Below are 19,693 nucleotides of genomic sequence, written 5' to 3'. Positions count from 1 at the left end.
TCCCCACGAATGTCAAGCCACACATTCAATCGTGGGTTAAAATAACTACGGGAGTGCTTTAACTGAAATAAGGAAGTTGCATGACTTCGGTCAACGTGACTTCTGGTTTCACACGGGTCTCCTGCCCGACCTCCTCACTACGAGGACTTTACCTCTCTTTAGCTTAACGCACCTGTCCATGAGTTATACACAAATGAAGCTTAGCGGAGGTTCAGTGAGGAAGACTCTTCTTTACACTCTCATTCATTCACAAATCTCTTCTACTCTACCAGCTGATTGTGGCCGTTTCACTTTTACATTAACCAATCGGATTCCAGAAGCCAATCACATTTTCAGTCTCCATCATATCCGGTGCCCAGTCCTGCTCCTCATCCTCAACACTGGATCTTCAGCAACTCCCTTCATCATCATCATCATCATCATCATCATCACCAGCTTCTAGACTCCAGGGGGAATATTCCTGATTGAACATCGCTACCTTTAATACGATGGAGTTGTAGGAGGAAGCCTCAGACATTGTAATAAAGCCTTAAAGTCTACCTAGAACCTAAAAAGACATCTGACTTTAACTCTTGAGACCGCCGACAGTCAGTTGATCTTCTTCAAAGAACGTGATTGTTCCTTAACTTTAACTTTATCCACACGTTAAGTAAAACAGGTTTCTCGTCAGATAAGCAAAGTGTTTTTTTATGAAGTGGTCGTGGCTTCAGTGTGTTTGGAGGCTTTGTTTAACTTACATCATCGCTGCAATCAATCAATCCATCCTACTGTACCAACACGCCTTCCTGCGTCCACTCACCCATAACATACATGCTATTTCTATTCAGTTCATCCCTTTACATGCATGAGTTTAACCTCCATCTATCCCATTCATCAGTTTGTCCACTCACCCACTTATCTCCTCATCCATCTATTAATTAACCCCTTATTATATCAGCTTCCTCCATCCTTGTTTCTTTACTGCCCATCTCCTGTATTCTGATGTGTAAAACTGACAGTGAACTCGGGTTTCAGGGTGAAAGATTTCATCTCAGCTAAATCTCATGCTGTTGTGGATTAAGTGTTCTTGGGACACCCAAAGACCGTTGTGCTCTTCCAAGGGCCTGTGTCCACATAGCGCTTTTTCTCTGAGCGTGCAGCGTCTTCTTTCAATTGTTCCCAATGTAGAGAGAGCGTATGCAGCTATGTGGACACTATGTGGACACTACGGGGACACTATGTGGACACTATATGGACACTACGGGGACACTGTGGACACTGTGTGGACACTACGGGGACACTATGTGGACACTACGTAGACACCATGTGTATACTATGGGGACACTATGTGGACACTACGGGGACACTATGTGGACACTACGTGGACACCATGTGTATACTATGGGGACACTATGGGGACACTATGTGGGACACTGTGGGGACACTATGTGGACACTACGGGGACAATGTGTGGACACTATGGGGACACTACGGGGACACTATGTGGACACTACATAGACACCATGCGTATACTATGGGGACACTATGTGGACACTATGGGGACACTATGTGGACACTATGGGGACACTGGGGACACTATGGGGACACTATGTGGACACTACGGGGACACTATGTGGACACTACGTGGACACTACGGAGATACTATGTGGACACTATGGGGACACTGAGGACAGTATGTAGACACTATGGGGACATTATGGGGACACTATGTGGACACAGGCCCTCAGTCTCACTTTCACTATTGTCCCTCTTCTTCCTGATTTCTTGTCCCCTCAGCTTCCCTCCTTTCCAAACAACAGTAGGCGTGAGGCAGGAAGCTCTGACGTTTCCTTTTCCTTAAACCTCCTGACGGTACATGAATGTGGATGCTGAGCCGTGACCCAAATGGATGCACAGAGAGTAGAGGATTAAAGCGCAGAGAAAGAGGAGTGGAGAACCACGGCTTCTCATTCTTCTGCTTCTATTGTCCTGATTGCCAAAAGCCTTTCTGTTCATAACCAAACATGTTAAGTCATCTGCTGTTCCAATTGTTAGCTGAAATCTGTCACACTGGACTTAAACATCCTGTGTTAATTCATGCATTCACACCAGACTAAACACATATAACAGCCTTACCCAGCATGCACCTGTTTGTCAGTGTGAGTCACTCAGCGTGTTCGCGTCGTGCAGCATGAACGGTCAAAGGAACCATGTGGAGTTCTTTACCTCGAGTAATCACTGCTTTTGTGAGCTGGTCCCTGGTTTTGTTTGCGTCATGCACGAGGATGCACATGTGATACACAATCCTGCCATCGGTGTCACCCTGTTCCACTGATCAGCTGACAGCTGGGGCAATTAGTCGCCAAAGGCAACAACAGCAAGCTAGCAAAGCTAAGCAAACATGGACATAAACGATAAAACGTGTCGGACTCTGCAAACTAGAGCTGAAACGTTCTGACATACCTGTAGCAGATAAAATAATCAGATCTCAGAATGTCAAAGGATTATCGGCCAGGACTGCAGTTAATGAGCTAAAATGATGATGGAGCTAATTAGCAAGCTAATGTTAGCTATGTGTAAACACGCTGCATAGCTTCCTGATTTATCCACATTCCACTTTAATAAAAGTTGCTTTCTGTCAAAATACTTAAAAAGCTTAACTTACAGAAATTTACGTTGCTTAAAACTGACATTGGGACAAAATGCTAGTTGGAAACGTAACGCTAGACGAAGCAGCTTTTAGGCATTTCTCTCTAGTTTGCTAGCAGACCAAAGTGAAAAAAGAGGCAGCTTCACACAATACAAAAGTCAATGGAAAGAGATGAATAGTCTTCACCTCTGGTGTGGGCGGGACTTAAATACACCCTGTCTACATTGCACAATTGAAAATATTTAGAAAATGATATTAGCTAATGTTGTAGGAGGAGGGAGAAGTGTTAGGCCTCACAGCATTTTGGTGAAACACATTTTGTGTGTTTTTGTCACATTTTTGTGGGATTTTTGTCTTAATCTAGTATTTAAAAGGGAGACACGCTATCCAATTTCACTCATTCAATGGAGAAAAGAGAGGTGCTTAATGAATAATAATTATAATAATAATACCGGATGACTAGAAGCTGAAATGCACTCCACAGCTGTTGCACCTGCCCCATGGATTAACTGTAAACATGTGCATCACGTATTCTGTTTGAAGCTTTGCTGGAGTCCGTGTTCACGTCGACATGTATTCTCATGTGAATGCATGTACATGTGGAGTCTGTGCTGCAGTTATGAACACACACACACACACTTGTTATTCATGCAGAAATGGACACACACACACACACACACACACAAATACAAGCGCATCAAAAAGCATACCATCGTTTTTAATTCAATTAAACGTGAGCTGTTACAGCTATTTGTACTGGACAGACACATGATCACGCACGCACACGGTGACACAGATCCATTACTTTGAAGTATTTTGACACAAACATGTACCACGTTGTTGCTACTCTGACTTGCTGTCGTGGTCACACACCCACACACACACACACTTACACACTTACACACACACACACACAGAGCAGCAGGCCGTGCATTGACACAAACATGCCACAACTGGAGCCCTCTGGCTTCATGAAGAAGCGCTCGTAGGATCATCTGAGTGAATACGTAATCAGCACAGTCTGTGATACTGCTGCTGTTGATTTGGCTCAAACCGTACCGGACGCCGCGTTGCACCGATAAATATGCAGCACTTTCTCAGACTGCTGCGATAAAAGGATTTTTTGGCACCGAAGCTTGTGTGCTTCAACCCAGTGAGTCACCTTCACATTTCTCCTCCCAGTTATTTCACTTTTATTGCTGATGGTCCTGCAGAGTTATAACCAACAATTTGCCTTTTGTGGAAGACAAGAACTCGATGGACTATTTATGACTGGACTGTGTAGGTATATTCTTTAATACATAATTATTCGGACGTATCCTCACGCTAATGCAGAGATGAAGCGCTGGTCTGTGGACGTTATTTTTTTTAAATTCAGAAGTAGAGTTTTCTTGTTTTTCTCTTGATTCATTTCTTACAAATACATTTAAGAGAGGAATGAGAAATATGTTGCGGATGAGGCCAACTATGTTCTGGTCCAGCAACAGAGATGTGACGACAGATGGGACACAAGGTGGGTTTCTATCTGAGTCCATTTTATAATTAAATGTCAAGAAAATCATTGAAAGAAAATGTGCACGGATGCTGGTTTCCATCCTCAAACGTTCTGTTGATTATTAGGTGTTGGTTCATTATGATCGGCAGTAGGAGGAAAATCATTCTACCTTTGCAGAAGAGGAAGACTCAAAAAAGATGACTTAATTAAAAGAGCCGTAAGAAACCGTAAAATGTGAAAAACAACGTAGAAACCTGGATGTAAACATGACATTTGTTTGTTTCATGAATCAATGTGAGAAAGGTTATTTCAGATCTTAGTGGACGTTAAAGTCACATGATTCATGAACATCATTTGTTCACTAAATCTGTTTCATTGCACTTTGTCACTTTTTGATGTTGTCCACACAACGACCCTAAAGACTTTTAAACCAGATTTTAAGATTATTTTGAATTATCTGCGTGTCCGTTCAGGTTTTTCTCAGGACAAATTGAAAATGTTCATCAAAACAGGAGTATGAAACACACCTAGTATCTGCTCCATCATCTGTGTTTGACTTTGAATATGAAGAAAGTTTAGGTATTACCTTTTAGTCTTTAGTTTTTTAAATAACATAAAATATATTTTAACCTTTAACTTGAAGGTTTTGGATTGGACAGAGAGGAGTGGACGACATCCTAAGACTCCTGTAGGTTCACATTCAAGTAAACGTAGGACAGCTGAGCTTGAGCGTGAACTTGTGAAGCGATGGATCGAACCAGATGTCTTTTAGGACACAGAACACACACTCACCGTGTTGACCTGTTGTTCATCACTCATTCATTGCACCGTCTGTCTGCACTCTGCATGACAGATGAACGATTAATCAGACATACTGCACCACCACCTCTGTTTGCACTATGACCACCACTTGCACTATCACCTCAATTCCCATTGCCATTGTTGTTTACAGGTTTATATATATATATATATATATATATATATATATATATACACTTTTTTATATATATTTATACTTATATTGTACATAGTTGTTAAATATTTATACCTACATCTGTTCTACTTTTTTTTTTTGCCCTTGTTCTATTTTTTTTTTATATATATTTTGTTCTTGTTTATTGTAAACTTGTGTATGTACTTTGAGAGCGAAGTGAAAACCGGAGTCAAATTACATGTATGCGTACACACACATGTCCAATAAAGCTGATTCTGATTCTGACGACCACAAGCACACCTGTGCATTGCCCCCCCCCCGTGTCTGAAGCTGATGAGAGTGGAGACCTTGCATTCCACGTGATCGTCCTCTCTAATCTTCTGTCGTCACCTCTTGTTGCCTCTGAGCACCACGCTGTTAAGCCTGCGAGTGTGTGTGTGTGTGTGTGTGTGTGTGTGTGTGTTTAATTTAGTGATATTGAGAGACAAGAGAACGACTGAGAGAGGTGATCCTAACCCACTCAGCACCATGGTAACAGTAGGCGTGACAGCTGGAGGGATAGGATGGAAGCTGGGAGCTTCCTGAAAGGATTGGAGAAACCCTTCCTCTGGTTATCTTTCTCCATGTTCCTTCCTCTAGGGGAGATTGCTGAACCCCCCCCGTCCCTTGGGAGCTCCATCTAATGGGTAGTCGTCAAGGTCACCAATCCTCCCATCCAATCAGGACACTTCTGTGTATCTCCTTCTTCTGGCTCTTAGTCATTTGACCTCCGAGTTGCTCGGGGGCAGCCAGCTCACAGAGGCTGTTGTGATCTCTCCAGAGACATGAAGTCAGGGTCGCCAATAGAAATTGGCCGTTAGTGAAACTTGAAGTCATGGAGTTGATCCCTGGGAGGTCTAACACACACTGAGAGAGCCAATTAATCACATATTGCTTAACTCCTGACATAATTTAAGTTTTGATCACAGTTTTTGTTTCCTATAAAAATATATGTTTATGCATGCTGTTTGTCATTTTCTCGACTATATATTTTGCTGTAATTCAGCTTTCAGTACACGTGACAGATTAGGGTTCAAACAGCGGTCAGGCTGATGGAAGTCTGTTCAGGTTTGGAACTCTGGCTTTACTCTGGCTTGTGTGAGTCCATTGGGTCTCCACATAAATAGGTTTTAAATTTAAATGAAATAAATCTGGACATCTGCTTTGTATTTTCATCACGGCGTTAAAAGCTACGTTCACATCAACATGTCAGATGAACGCAGTGCATTCCATTTACGAAGGTCGATATGGGACCTAACAGACTCAGGACCCCATTGATGAAATCCAAATGTCACATCAAGTCGCCGCATACAAATAGCTTCGAACAACACGAACTTGTCACCGCGGTGTGTGAAGCTCAGCTGAAGTGAATTGATCATTTATTATAAAGTGATTTTCAAAACACTACACGGTTGAATAGGGAAACTAAACAATACATCTAAAAGAGGGAAAATACCTGAAAGCAGAATATTCTAGGTGATGTTCAGCAGGTCAGCTGAAGATGCAGAATGCAAAAATATTTTTTTCATGCATGACTATTTATTCTTTGCTGTAGTTAATAACACATTACACCATTTGCAGAAAAAGGGCTGTATTTGGAAAAGACAGAAAGACCACTCCTACAAAATTACGTTCCCATACAACCAAAACTGCATTCTCAATTATGTTTTGAGGAAAAAATGTTTTCTCTTTTTCTTTTCACAAAACAAAAATGCAACAAAATTACTTTGTTATGTTAAGTAAAACATCGTGGTTTGGCTCATAATGTACTAAATGAACATCATGCTGTATTGAAGAAGACTTGAAACTAGAGATTGAGACCATAAACTCATGTTTACAATGTTTACTGAGGGAATAAATCAAGAGAGAAGCAGAGTCATTTTAGACTAGACTTCTATACAACCAGAGGAGTCGCCCCCTGGTGGACACTAGAGAGAATGCTGGTTTAAGGGTCTACAGCATTGTGTGAAAAAAATTCTAAAATTCCCTCAAAACATAATTGACAATGCAGTTTCGTGGAATGGGAAAGTATTTTTTCGGAGGCCAGGTTGCTTTAATGAAGTGCTACCAACTGATCTGATGAGATGTTTGTTCTAACACAAACATATCACGTACACTATGCACAGTGTTGTTTTTAGCACCCCGCCATTACATAAACACTGGATGTAGTGAACAACTGAATGTTAGCTACACTGACCTTAACATCTATATATTCACTAGGCGGTTTCTCCAGATGGTTCAGAACATATTCAGCCCCAGGTATCCACAGCGATGACTCCAGTATCTGTCCTCTGGGACCTCAGGGTTCAACCCTGTGATGTTTGTCTTGATTGGATAAGAGACAGGTTCTTTGTATTGGCGTTTCGGATTGGATTGGATGGGTCAAATGATCGTCTTCAGAATGACTGGTCGATATTGCAGAATGCCTAAAGGCCATTTTTTTCTGACAGCCCTCATGCTTCACCTCAAACGCGTGTTAAGGACTCTTTGAACATGGCTGGACCAACATACCAATGTACCCTCAAGACGTAACTATCTAGATTGCTTCACATAACCTTGCTCATAGCGAGGCCCCATCAGCCTTTATAAAGTGTATCTTCCCTACACATCACATGCTTAAGATGAACGTATTAATGACAGTCTGGATGAACAGCCAACAGTCCCTGGCAGTAACAAAGGAAGAAGAGATATGTCCTTATGGATTGAACGAGAGACGGCATAAAGCCAACATTTGCAATGCCGGAGGTTTAACTCTGCATCATAACATCCTTTTGTCTCTCATTTCCTTCCTCGCTGCGCTGTAAACCAGCCAATAAAGCATATTTATCATAAAGAACCCAAATAAAGCGCTCAGAATAGAGACCATTAATTTGCCTCTGTAACGTCTCTGTTGATTACACTCATGTTTCTCCTCCAACCTAACCGAGTGGATAGTCTTTTACACATGAGCGCCTTAATTTAATTGCATTATTTCAGCATCTCCCCCCTATTATGCTTTTGTATTAGCGGAGTATGATTGTACTCGTTCATTTTCCCTCTTCTGCCCCCGAGTGAGAACACAAGCTTAACCTTGGGGAGGGGGGGGGGGGGTTAACTTTGGTTCTGCAGATTAAGGCGTGTTGCCTGTTCTGTGCTGGGATGTCGGGGTGAGGCTGTGTTACACAACACCTCTCTCCATTGCTTTCAACTGTCTAATATATATTTCCATACATGTATTTTCCTCAAGAAATCAATCACATGTCCTTGGTGTTTGTTCTGACTTGTGTTACAACAAAAATAACGCCAATGGAAAGTCAGTTAGGAGCCTTATTCATGGTGGAGGCACAAATTAAATGCATCCACGAGACTAAGCCACAGTCTATTGGTGAACGGGTCCAACAAACCAGAGGACCGGTGGTGGACACCACGTTGTGGTTTTATTGTAGTGGTTTCGTTGCCTAAACCAAACTTTCGTTTTCAACGTAATGGCATTCCGAAATAAAGTTGTGTCGAGGGACCTGAAAAAACCCTGAAAATGTGTGTCCCTGTACATGAAACCAATAGATTGCATTTTGTGACTATTTCACAAACTGCCATGAGACCTTGTTGCTTGCACTGTAATCTGATTGGTTTTATTGATTGGTGGATTTTTTTTCTCCCTACCTGTTTCATCGCATCTCCAGCTCAACATGATGTGTGTGTGTGTGTGTGTGTGTGTGTGTTTTGAGTTCCTCCGCTCTACATCATTCCCTTCTTCTCTCTTCCTCCTGCTGACCTTTGATGATGGACTCATTATTGAGTCATTAATGCTGTTGTTGAGGAACATTGCCTGACCTTCTGACTGTGAACTGTGGATGGTCATCAAACATCACAAGCATTAAGCATCACATTCATGGCTAGCACAGCTGTGACTGTGGAGGAAGGGTTTCATTCAAAGGAGGATCGGCTCCTGAGGGAAAAACACAATTCTCTCTCAACCGAATTATCTCTGAAAAAATACATCTTGTCACAGTTATCAGGCCCCGAACTCTGAAGCAGAGGAATCCTCATTTGTAGAAAGTCAAACTGAATCTGTGTTAGCTGATACATGTAATCCTTGTCTTATGCATTTATTGAGCCAGTTTGCAGCTTAACTGAAGTATGCGTGGGAGAGAGAGAGAGAGAGAGAGAGAGAGAGGTATTTGATATCTGACAAACAGTCGGCAACATGGAGTGAATGCAGAAACAAACTAAGCCAACTCTCCAATTATCTTCTCTCATTTGGGACAGGAATCAAACTTCCAGCACTCTCATCTTCATTAGTGAGCCTGGACCCTTCACCAGTTTGCAAACAGAGCCAACAGATCCACAGAGGATCTCCATTGCTCTCCACTCAGCCCTCGCTCATCTGGAAAATAACAACTCCTACATCAGAATGTGTTGATTTCAGCTCAGCCTTTGACACAATCTCCCCCATGAAACTGATAAAATTAGCACTCTGGGTTTGAGTACCTCACCCTGCAACTGGTTATTAGACTTCCTCACAAACAGACCCGAGGCAGCTCGGTTTGGATCTTCCTCCACTCTAGTGTTGAACACCGGAGCCCCCCAGGGCTGCGTACTCGGCCCCCTCCTGTTCACGCTGTTCCACGACTGCTACCCCAAACAATGAAGAGAACTCTGTGGTGATGTTTGCAGATGACACTACCGTTGAAACTGTCAAAGAGACACGTGAATGTATTGAGTTTATATAGTACCGTATGTGGTGCCTCAAGGTATCGTAGTTCGTCATGTAACGGGCCACACCCGTTAATGCTCACACCCAGAGTTCGCGTGGGCATATGACCTGTGGCATTGTGGGTCGTTTGCTGGCGCAGGAGCAGAGAGGAGTGAACGACCCCAGGTTAAACTAATTCTGCACGTGGTCCAAGAGGTGCACACGGTAAAGTGTTCATTTGTACATGTATTTGTGTGTATTGTTGTTGACCCGCATTTGCGTTTACATGTGTTGCATTTTTTGAGTTTGTAGTTTGTAGTTTATGTCATTGTTAATGTGCTAATATGTGCTAGCCTGTTTAGCGACGGGCATTTGCCTGAGAGACTCCAGGAAGAGCTCGCAATTTATGTAAAAATGTTTGTTTGTTTGTAGTTTTCAAGGTGTCCGAGATGCAGAAGAGAGAGAGAGAGAGAGAGAGAGAGAGAGAGAGAGAGAGAGATTACCATCCATCTGAAGGTAATGAGTAATCCAATACATCAGTGAGAAGCGTCACCATTCTTGCTGGACCAGTGTAGCTACAACCGTCATCGGACGGAATACAAACGACAGTGAGACTTCATATAGAGAGGACATCAACGATCTTGCAGAGTGGTGCTGGGCAGTTGTGGACACAGTATTGTACTCTGGTGCGGACCAAGATGTCTTTATTTGGTTGTGGAGGCCGTCGTCTCGGGGTTTGTCGTACTTCATTGCGTGTTAAAAAGTGGACTGCCCGTTAATCCGTAAGAGCACTAGTGTCCGTAAATGTCTGCACTGAGCTCATTTGCCCGACTGTTACTAACGGCCAATGTTTAGAGGGCCCATTGGTCCGAAAGCACATAGCTAGTTAATATGCAGAATGATGTAATATCAGTTGGAACAAAGGATTCTGTTGGTCACACGTTTAGTTCCACAGGAGGAAATCTGCTAAATTCGAGGTCCAAAGATCCGTGCTTGGTGTGAATCGGCTTTAAGCGTAACCAAGTAGTTTTGTCAAACCATGTAAACCTAAAGTTAGTTTATTTTGAAAAGACGTCATTCATGTAGCGAGCGTAAACTGACCCACCGACCCTGAAGCGTCCGTAACCGATGCTAAAGGGGAGCGTAGAGGCGTCAGAGTTTGACCGAATGTCTGGATTTTGATAAGTTAGAACTTGTTGTTCATTAATGATGTGAGAAATAGATGAGAAGGTGTAAAGAGGATTTTAATCAGTGATTCATTTTCACGAGCATTCACGACAGACACTCATTTGTGTAATTATTTCTTGCAAATGTTCTAACTGAATGAATAATGAATGATATTTCGCATCAGGAAATATTTGTCACTGTCATTATTCGTGTTAATTGATAAATGGCATTCTTGTCGCCGTTAGTTTGAAAAGCATTTCTCATATTTATTTGAATTTTTTATTTTTTTTTAATGGTGCCGGTTCGCTCTCTCTGCAGCTCGCGTCGCGTCGTGACACTGATCTGATTAACAGGTGTCTTGATTGAGATGCAGTGCAGTTCTGAGCGTTCGCACATTATAAACACTCCGATTGATGTGTAGCGTCACTTTATGTAACTGGCCTCAACACAATGATGTAAGATCCCCACCACAGTCCACTCATTGTTTGAGCTTTCACACTTTCTAATGCAAGTTTGAGATAAGTTGTGTTTAATTAACGCTCTAAGTTTATATCCTAGCTATCATGAAGTGTGGCCCGAGGAGCGCAGAAACACACGAGAGCAGCTTTCTATGTGAGCTACAGGGAACCTTCATCTAATGGTAGACCTGATCCTCACTTAGGGGAAGGCACTACCTATCTGTGTCTGGTAATGAGGAAACCACACACACACACACACACACACACACGCACACACACACACACACACACACACACACACACACACACACACGCACGCACGCACGCACACACACACACACACACACACACACACACACACACACACACACACACACACTCTCTCTCTCTCTATTCTTTTCCCTCCAGCACAAAACACACACTTTAAGACACACACACTCTCACACACACACACACACACACACACACACGCGCACACACACACACACACACACACACACACACACACACACACACACACACACTCTCTCTCTCTCTATTCTTTTCCCTCCAGCACAAAACACACACTTTAAGACACACACACTCTCACACACACACACACACACACACACACACACACACACACGCACAATCTCTCTCTATTCTTTTCTCTCCAGCACAAAACACACACTTTAACACACACACACACACTCTCTCTCTCTCACACACACACACACACACACACACACACACACACACACACACACACACACACACACACACACACACACACACACACATAGTACAGCCGACTCTCTGTGATAATGAGCTACAGCTTCTCTCTGTCATGTTCACTCATACCTCTTTTCATACCATCTCATGGTGTGGTAGAGTGAGTGTGTGTGTGTATCTTCTCTTGTAGAGAAACCTTTAACACTCTCCTCAAAACGTCATCCATTCACCTGCTTCTCCTCCTGAATGACAGAACATTCCTCTCTTAGCAGAAGCAGATTGAAGGAAGTAGGCCTCATTTATGTCTCCTGCAATCTGAATTTGATCTCACAGTTAGGACACAAAGTCGAAACATATTTCTGATCCAGCATATATATATATATATATATATATATATATATATATATATGTATATATATATATATATATATATATATATATATATATATATATATATATATATATATATATATATATATATATATATATGTATATATATATATATATATATATATATATATATATATATATATAAAACTGATTATCACGAGATTATTTGAGAATCTCCTCTGGCTCTGGACATCTTTGTTGTTGTTGGAGAAGCAGACCAGCCTCCCACACATCACCTCCTTCGTTGCTGTTTGGCAGGAACAAAAGAAGCAAAAAAAAAAAAAAAAAAAAAAAAAAAGCTGTTCAGTCCCTTTCTGAAAAGTTCAACCTCCCAGAGCTTCTGAAAGCACTCTGCTCTGCTCACACAGACGCCTGCTGCAGCACTTGTTTGAGAGCACTCGCTCTTTTGTGTGCTTTTCATGAACACGCAAACGGTGGGAAAATAATTGTGTGTGTAAAGAGAGATAGTCAGGGCTGGACAATAAAAATGGGATTCATCCTGATATTACATGGAAGGGGAATACGTTGATCTTGCGGCTAATAGCAGGATTTAAATCTACAATGTGCAGCTCTGATGTTCCCTCATTACATTTGTACATCTTTTAAATTCAGGGCTGCAGCGCTGGAGTTGGGTCTCGGTCTTGAGTCTGTTCTCGTCACCATTTTTAAAGTCTTGCACTTGTCTTGTGTCTCGTTGGACCGGACTCGTCTTGGTCTCAGCTTTTGAGGAGCGGTTCAAGTTGTTCCTGGCTGCTGATTTGGGATAATTTATACAGAACGTTGCCTGATTTTGCGAACGCAGTGTTCCCCTTAAATGCAATTCAACGGTTTGGCATCGCTGTTAAAAAAAAATATATCCTGGAGCGCAATTTGAGCCGACACGGCAAAAAAAACAACCAAAAAAAAGGATGTAACTCTAGTTCTAGTGCAAGAAGACATCAAGTGAGACGACAAGATGGACGATACAGACGTTCAACACGGCGCGGTCAGAGGAGTGCTCTGCGCCTAACAGTGATGTCACAGTGTACCCACACGACCCCAAGTACACTTGTACATCACCGCGGCAGTGATGGGTTTAACCACAGGAGGTTAGCAGCCCGTGCATTAAAGCGCCATCGTGCGTAAAATTGTTTCTGATCCAAACATTTCCAATAACAGAGTGTTGTAAAGACCAAACGCACATCAATCACCGGCCGCTGAATGCAGTCGTCTGTAACGTCTTAAAATATGCATCTAAAGCAGATTATTGAATAAAAAAAAATAATCCCAAAACAGGGTTTTATTTTCAAGATAGAACGTCTCAGTGCAGCAGCTCAGAAATGTCATTCTCTTTGGATTATGAGAAGTGATTCTGTGTTTTGCTGCTACTGTTAAATTAAAAACACGTTATCAGCGTTTTTAATTGTATTCCCTAAACAAAGACAATTTCAGTCAAAATGTATACTTATTATACAGATTTATTAATCACGTCATTGTGAAATATATATTGAAGATTTGGATGTTTCGAGGTATTACATTTTGTATTTACAGATAAATAAATGTTAAAGTTGCTCCATCCTTTTCTCTAACCACTGACTCACTGCTGTGATGAAGGCTGATTATTGATTGATCTCCATGCCGACAAGGAGAGATGACAGAGGGGAAATGAAAAGAAAAATGATGCAATGTGGCAAATTTGAAAATATGACAACACAGGAAAGAGAGAGAGAGAGAGGAAATAATCTGGTAGATTCACTCAAATACAAACCTTTTTGCAGTATTATGGGGAATTTATTGAAATAAATTTGTCCAAGAATTGGCATTAAGGCCGGCAGTCTCCTCCAAATAATATCTTAACATGACATTTCAATGCTGGCTTAGCATCAGTCAGCGTCGGCTTCAGTCAGTACATCTTGAGCTGGCTGGGCGTCCAAATATTTCCAGAATGTTGCTTCATTCACTGCATCACAGCGAACAGTCAAAGAAACAAAATGGGCGGATTTATGTGCCTCTGAAAGAACACAAACACAAACTGATGTTTGAGTGAGGAGCCGCATTCGTTTTCCTGTTCAACACGAATCCTCCAAATGTAAATGTAAGATGTGCAGTTTGCTTCACTTTGTCTTTCTCACACTGACTGATGAATCCTGGAGGCATCGGTGTGCTTGAAGTTTTTTGACCTCCTGAAGCCAAACAATCACTTCACACAACGATTAGCCGGTAAGCAGAGGAGATCGAGACGTTTCTTCTCTAAATCCTGTCGGGCTGTCTGACTGACTTAAAGACAGTCGGGCTCTCCGCTGGCCTGGCTGGCAGACTCCTTTATATTCCACCCGCCAACTTCTTCTTCGTCTTCTTCTTCTTGCCTGTCTGCCCACCGACCATCTGTCTTCCTCGCTGCTTTCTGTCGAGGGAAAAAAAAAAAAAAAGAAGAAATAAAACCGGTCGACACGCCGTTAGTGGCAAATACTGTAACGATGCTTTCTCCTCAGTAATAAGCGGCTCGCTTTACGCCACGCGTCGGACTGTACTGGATGCTGTGCAAACAGCTGGACAATAGTGGGTCCCTCTTTTTGGCTCTTTGCACTATTGCAATTATGAATTTGGAGCAGAGACAAAACATTGCTCTGGAAAAACAAAGTTTGGAGGAGGACAAGGCAAACTGGATTATGGGACTCGACAGATGTATTACAGTGGCAGACTGTTCTCTGCAGAACAATTACAGCGCCGCTGTTTGCTTCGTTGAAATGGCTTTTCAGTAAGCAACAGGTTTGCTTCAATTGCCAAAAGCAACAAGTGTGTTGTTATCGTATAGCACAGAGGGGTTTGGATTTCAAGGTGTTCAAGGATTTTAAGGTGGCCTGTGGGCGAACAAACAGACTGTGTTTCATGTTCATGTCCATCAGCAGCCATCATTGGTGGCCCAACATGGGGGCGTCCTTCTTGATGGCGACAGGGGACATTTCGGAGATGCTGCAACTGAAGTGTTGTGAAGGAACGTCTGTTTTAGAATGAACAGTGAGGACTTTTTTTTCGGGTTCAGACGGACAGATTGCATCAGTTCAGTTTATTTCTGAAAGTTAAGGATTTAAATTGGCATGACTCGAAGCTCATTCCTCATACCTCCTTTTCACTCTAATACTTTGCATCATTTTGAAGTAAAAGCAATCCCATCTGTCTCTGTTCACCGCAGATTTCATTCCTAACTCTAATTATGTTGAGATCACGGGAATATTGTCACGATGTTCTGAAAATCTCTCTTCCGACCCGATTGTAAATGTTGGATGTGTATTTCAACGCGAAACCAATTGTTCTGTCTCCACATCAGTTAAAAAGCACACGTGACGACTAATAACCATTAAGAAACGTTGCACAAGAAGCCAAAGAAAAAAGCCAAATGTGTTTCAGATTTTATTCTCATGAATGCTGTTTTCTCTCTGAACTCGTCACTCGTGTGTCCCGAGGTTTTGGTTGAGACTTCAACCGAAGTTTTACCTTTTTAAAATCCTACAAACATTTCTATCCAGGTGTAAAAATCCCTTCACCACACAGTGATTTCTTTCTCTTTCATGTTCAGTGAATGAAAACTGTTACTGTTTGGTGATCGGCTTTCTGTTCAATCTTGCAGCTTCTACTTCCAGCTTCTCTTCACCTTCCATCACCTTCAAAGCGTTCGCTTCACAATGAGGACACGCTGAATAGGCAAGCCAAGGATGACGCGTGTTGCTATGGGGAGGAAAAAGACTCTTTCTGGATCTGTTGTTGCTCTGCAAACAGGAAAGTTTGAAAAAAAAAAAAACTAGATTCCATCAACAGTCTGCTAGAATGAACGCTGGGAGCTCTTTGTCTGCAGTGAGGATTCAGAATCCAACGGTGGTTTTACAGCAACACTCCGCTCCATTATGATGTAGCGACGGCTGCAGCTGTGAGTGATACATTACTGTGTAACACATATGATGGAAGCTTGTATTCCCTGTTATTAGTACAGCTCTGGACAATTATAACCCAGGTTTAGTTCCCAACTAACAAAGTTTTACTTCAGTCGACTGTAAAAAATGGAAGATGCTGGTTTTAGATTTTATCCCACTGGAAAAAGTGTTTATATCCTCAGTGTTGCTCAACATAAAAAAACCAAGAGTCTCCTGGGTAATTTGGGTTATCAGTCTTAATAGTTCAATGTTCTTTTCTCTGTCGGTTGACGTGGAGAACGTCTCCTAAAGCTGCAACACGACTCTGAAGCCACAAGCTGCTTTGGAGAAGTCAGATGCACGAATCAAATGAATCCAAAATTGACCCCAGAATCAGAAACTGAGTCCATTAAAGCTGCATTAAAGCTGCATTAAAGCTGCAGATTGTATCATCAGTTTTCTGAAAAGCATAATCTTTGGCTTCTGACCACCGTTAGCGGCACACTGAACAGGATTAGATGTTTCTTAAGGAAATGTACTTTTAGCTACCTTCACACTTTTAACCTTTTCTTTACGTCCAAACCTTCGTCATTTATCAAACAAGCTGATCATTTCTGATGTAGCTGAGTTAAAGTAATGCGCTGGAATCTGCAGATATCCAGACCAGTTCATCTTCTGTAGTTATTTTAACCCAAACGACGATCTTTCCCTAAATTTAACTAAGTTGTTTTGTTGCCTAAATCTAACTGAGTTTCCTGTGAAGATGGAACTTTATTTTGAAAAGACCGTATACATGTAACAAGCGGAAACTGATATTGTACGTACTGTTGAATGAGGAGACGTTGCTGTAAGTCCTTTAACTTTGTATGTGGAGAAAAGACATCACACTGTGTGTACGGTGGAAATGAGCAGAAATTAATGAAGGCTAAATGAAGAGACGGGGAAAGAACGGCAGATGTTTGACACGAGGGTCACGGCGTCTTGACAACACCGCCTGTAGTTTCATGACACCATTTACTCCTGATGAGAGCGTGTCAGCTGCTCATCCCTCCATCTCTTCTCTCCGAACAGCCGGACCACGAGGAGCAATTGCTGTCCGACATCCATCCGTCTCGCAACGTAATGACATTTTAAGGGCTCTGTCATTAAGCAGCTCTGCCCAGCAAATTAAGCGGCCGATGTCTTCATCCCGGGGAGATCAAAAAATAGGCCAATCAAGCAGAGGAGATGGTGCAATGTGATACGATACAGAGAGAGAGATTGATAACAGAATTCATGATAATAGGTGGTGGGTCAGCCAGACGCTGGGCCGATGGAACGCGCAGCGCTCACAGACGGTTCTGAACGTGTGAACGATATTAACGAGTTCCATCTATTGAAGGAACCCGCGACAGAAGAGCCACGACATGTTGTCTGAAGAACCCACAAGGACCGGCGGCGGCGGCGTGCGAGTGGAGCGTAGCGGTGACTGCTGAGGAGCAGACAGCCAGACACAAGCAGATGCACACATCGATACAGAACGCACACGTACAGTACAGTACAGTACAGTACAGTACAGTACAGTACAGAACAGAGCAGTGCAGTGCAGTACAGTACAGAACAGTACAGTACAGTACAGAACAGTACAGAACAGTACAGAACAGTACAGTACAGTACAGTACAGAACAGAGCAATGCAGTACAGTACAGTACAGTACAGTACAGAACAGTACAGAACAGAACAGTACAGTACAGTACAGTGCAGTACAGTACAGAACAGTACAGAACAGTACAGTACAGTACAGTACAGAACAGTACAGTATAGTATAGTGCAGTACAGTACAGTACAGTACAGAACAGAACAGTACAGTACAGAATAGTACAGTACAGAACAGTACAGTACAGTACAGTACAGTACAGAACAGTACAGAACAGTACAGTACAGAACAGAACAGTACAGAACAGTACAGTACAGAACAGTACAGTACAGTACAGTACAGAACAGAACAGTACAGTACAGTACAGAACAGTACAGAACAGTACAGTACAGTACAGAACAGAACAGTACAGTACAGAACAGTACAGTACAGAACAGAACAGTACAGAACAGTACAGTACAGAACAGTACAGTACAGTACAGTACAGTACAGAACAGTACAGTACAGTACAGAACAGTACAGAACAGTACAGTACAGTACAGAACAGAACAGAACAGTACAGAACAGTACAGTACAGAACAGTACAGTACAGAACAGAACAGTACACAATGTGCAATTTAACAATTTTCCTATAATAATAATAATAATAATATTTATTTTTTTCAGTTGACAGTAATTACAATAGTAATGATGAATGAAAGGTAGTATATGAAGTTGTAAGTTAACACTTTGCTATAATTGCTTCCTGCAGTAGTGTGTTGGTGGTATATGAGTGTTATTTCATTCATTAGATTCATATGATGACAGCATATCCTCACTCCATGGTCCAAACCAACAATTTTACACATCTGCTACTTTGGTCATGTATTCATGTATTGTATAGTATTGAGCTGTACACTGTTATGTACTATAGTGTTTGCTGTTGACTTGTACTGATAATATCAGGCCACTAAATTGTAATAACAATTGGGACATTTACATGAGCTGGAAAAGGAAATGTTGATTAATGTGCACTGTCCCTGGTAAATAGATACGTAAATAAGGTGCAGTCAGTCAGTCATGTACTGTCTGTCAGCTCCCCATATATACAGTATATATACAGTATATATACAGTAACCCAGAAACAAACCCAGCTTTGAATCAAACACACCATAAACTTTGTTTTCACATAAGCTGCGTTGCGCTTGAGTCCATTAACTTTGAGTTCATTTCTTGCAACATTGAACTTTTGCAGCAGCCTTTCTGTCCTGAAAGTTGTCACTATTACCGCTTCCCTCATGGCAACGACCTGCTGCAGCTCCCTCCACCGATCCAACGTCCCCCGACAGTGTTGAAGCTAGAGGAATCTGATGTTACGAACCCTAACCCCACGATCTTATCTCTGCGAAGATCGTTTTGATATGTCAAACCTTTTGAGAGAAGACCTGTCCCTGACTCGCTTTGTGCTGTTTTACTGACCTGAAATCATCATCGCTTACCTGCTGTGAATAAAATAGAAACTGTGTTGCTTATGGAAGGTGAATTAAAAAAAAATACTAAATGAATATTAGAAGAAGTTGTATCAGCGGCGATATATTATAACTCCAGGATCAATACAGGGAAGTAGATATCTGTGAAACACTACGACGGCCTGTTTGGAGATAATACAGGTCAAAAGGCTAAAGAACAACAC

The sequence above is a fragment of the Cebidichthys violaceus genome, unplaced genomic scaffold (assembly GCF_023349555.1).
Source record: "Cebidichthys violaceus isolate CVI_PGR_0920_01 unplaced genomic scaffold, fCebVio1.0.p SCAF_54, whole genome shotgun sequence".
In the NCBI taxonomy this organism is placed as follows: domain Eukaryota; kingdom Metazoa; phylum Chordata; class Actinopteri; order Perciformes; family Stichaeidae; genus Cebidichthys; species Cebidichthys violaceus.
The sequence above is the reverse complement of the archived record's forward strand: the minus strand, read 5'-3'. Positions refer to the sequence as shown.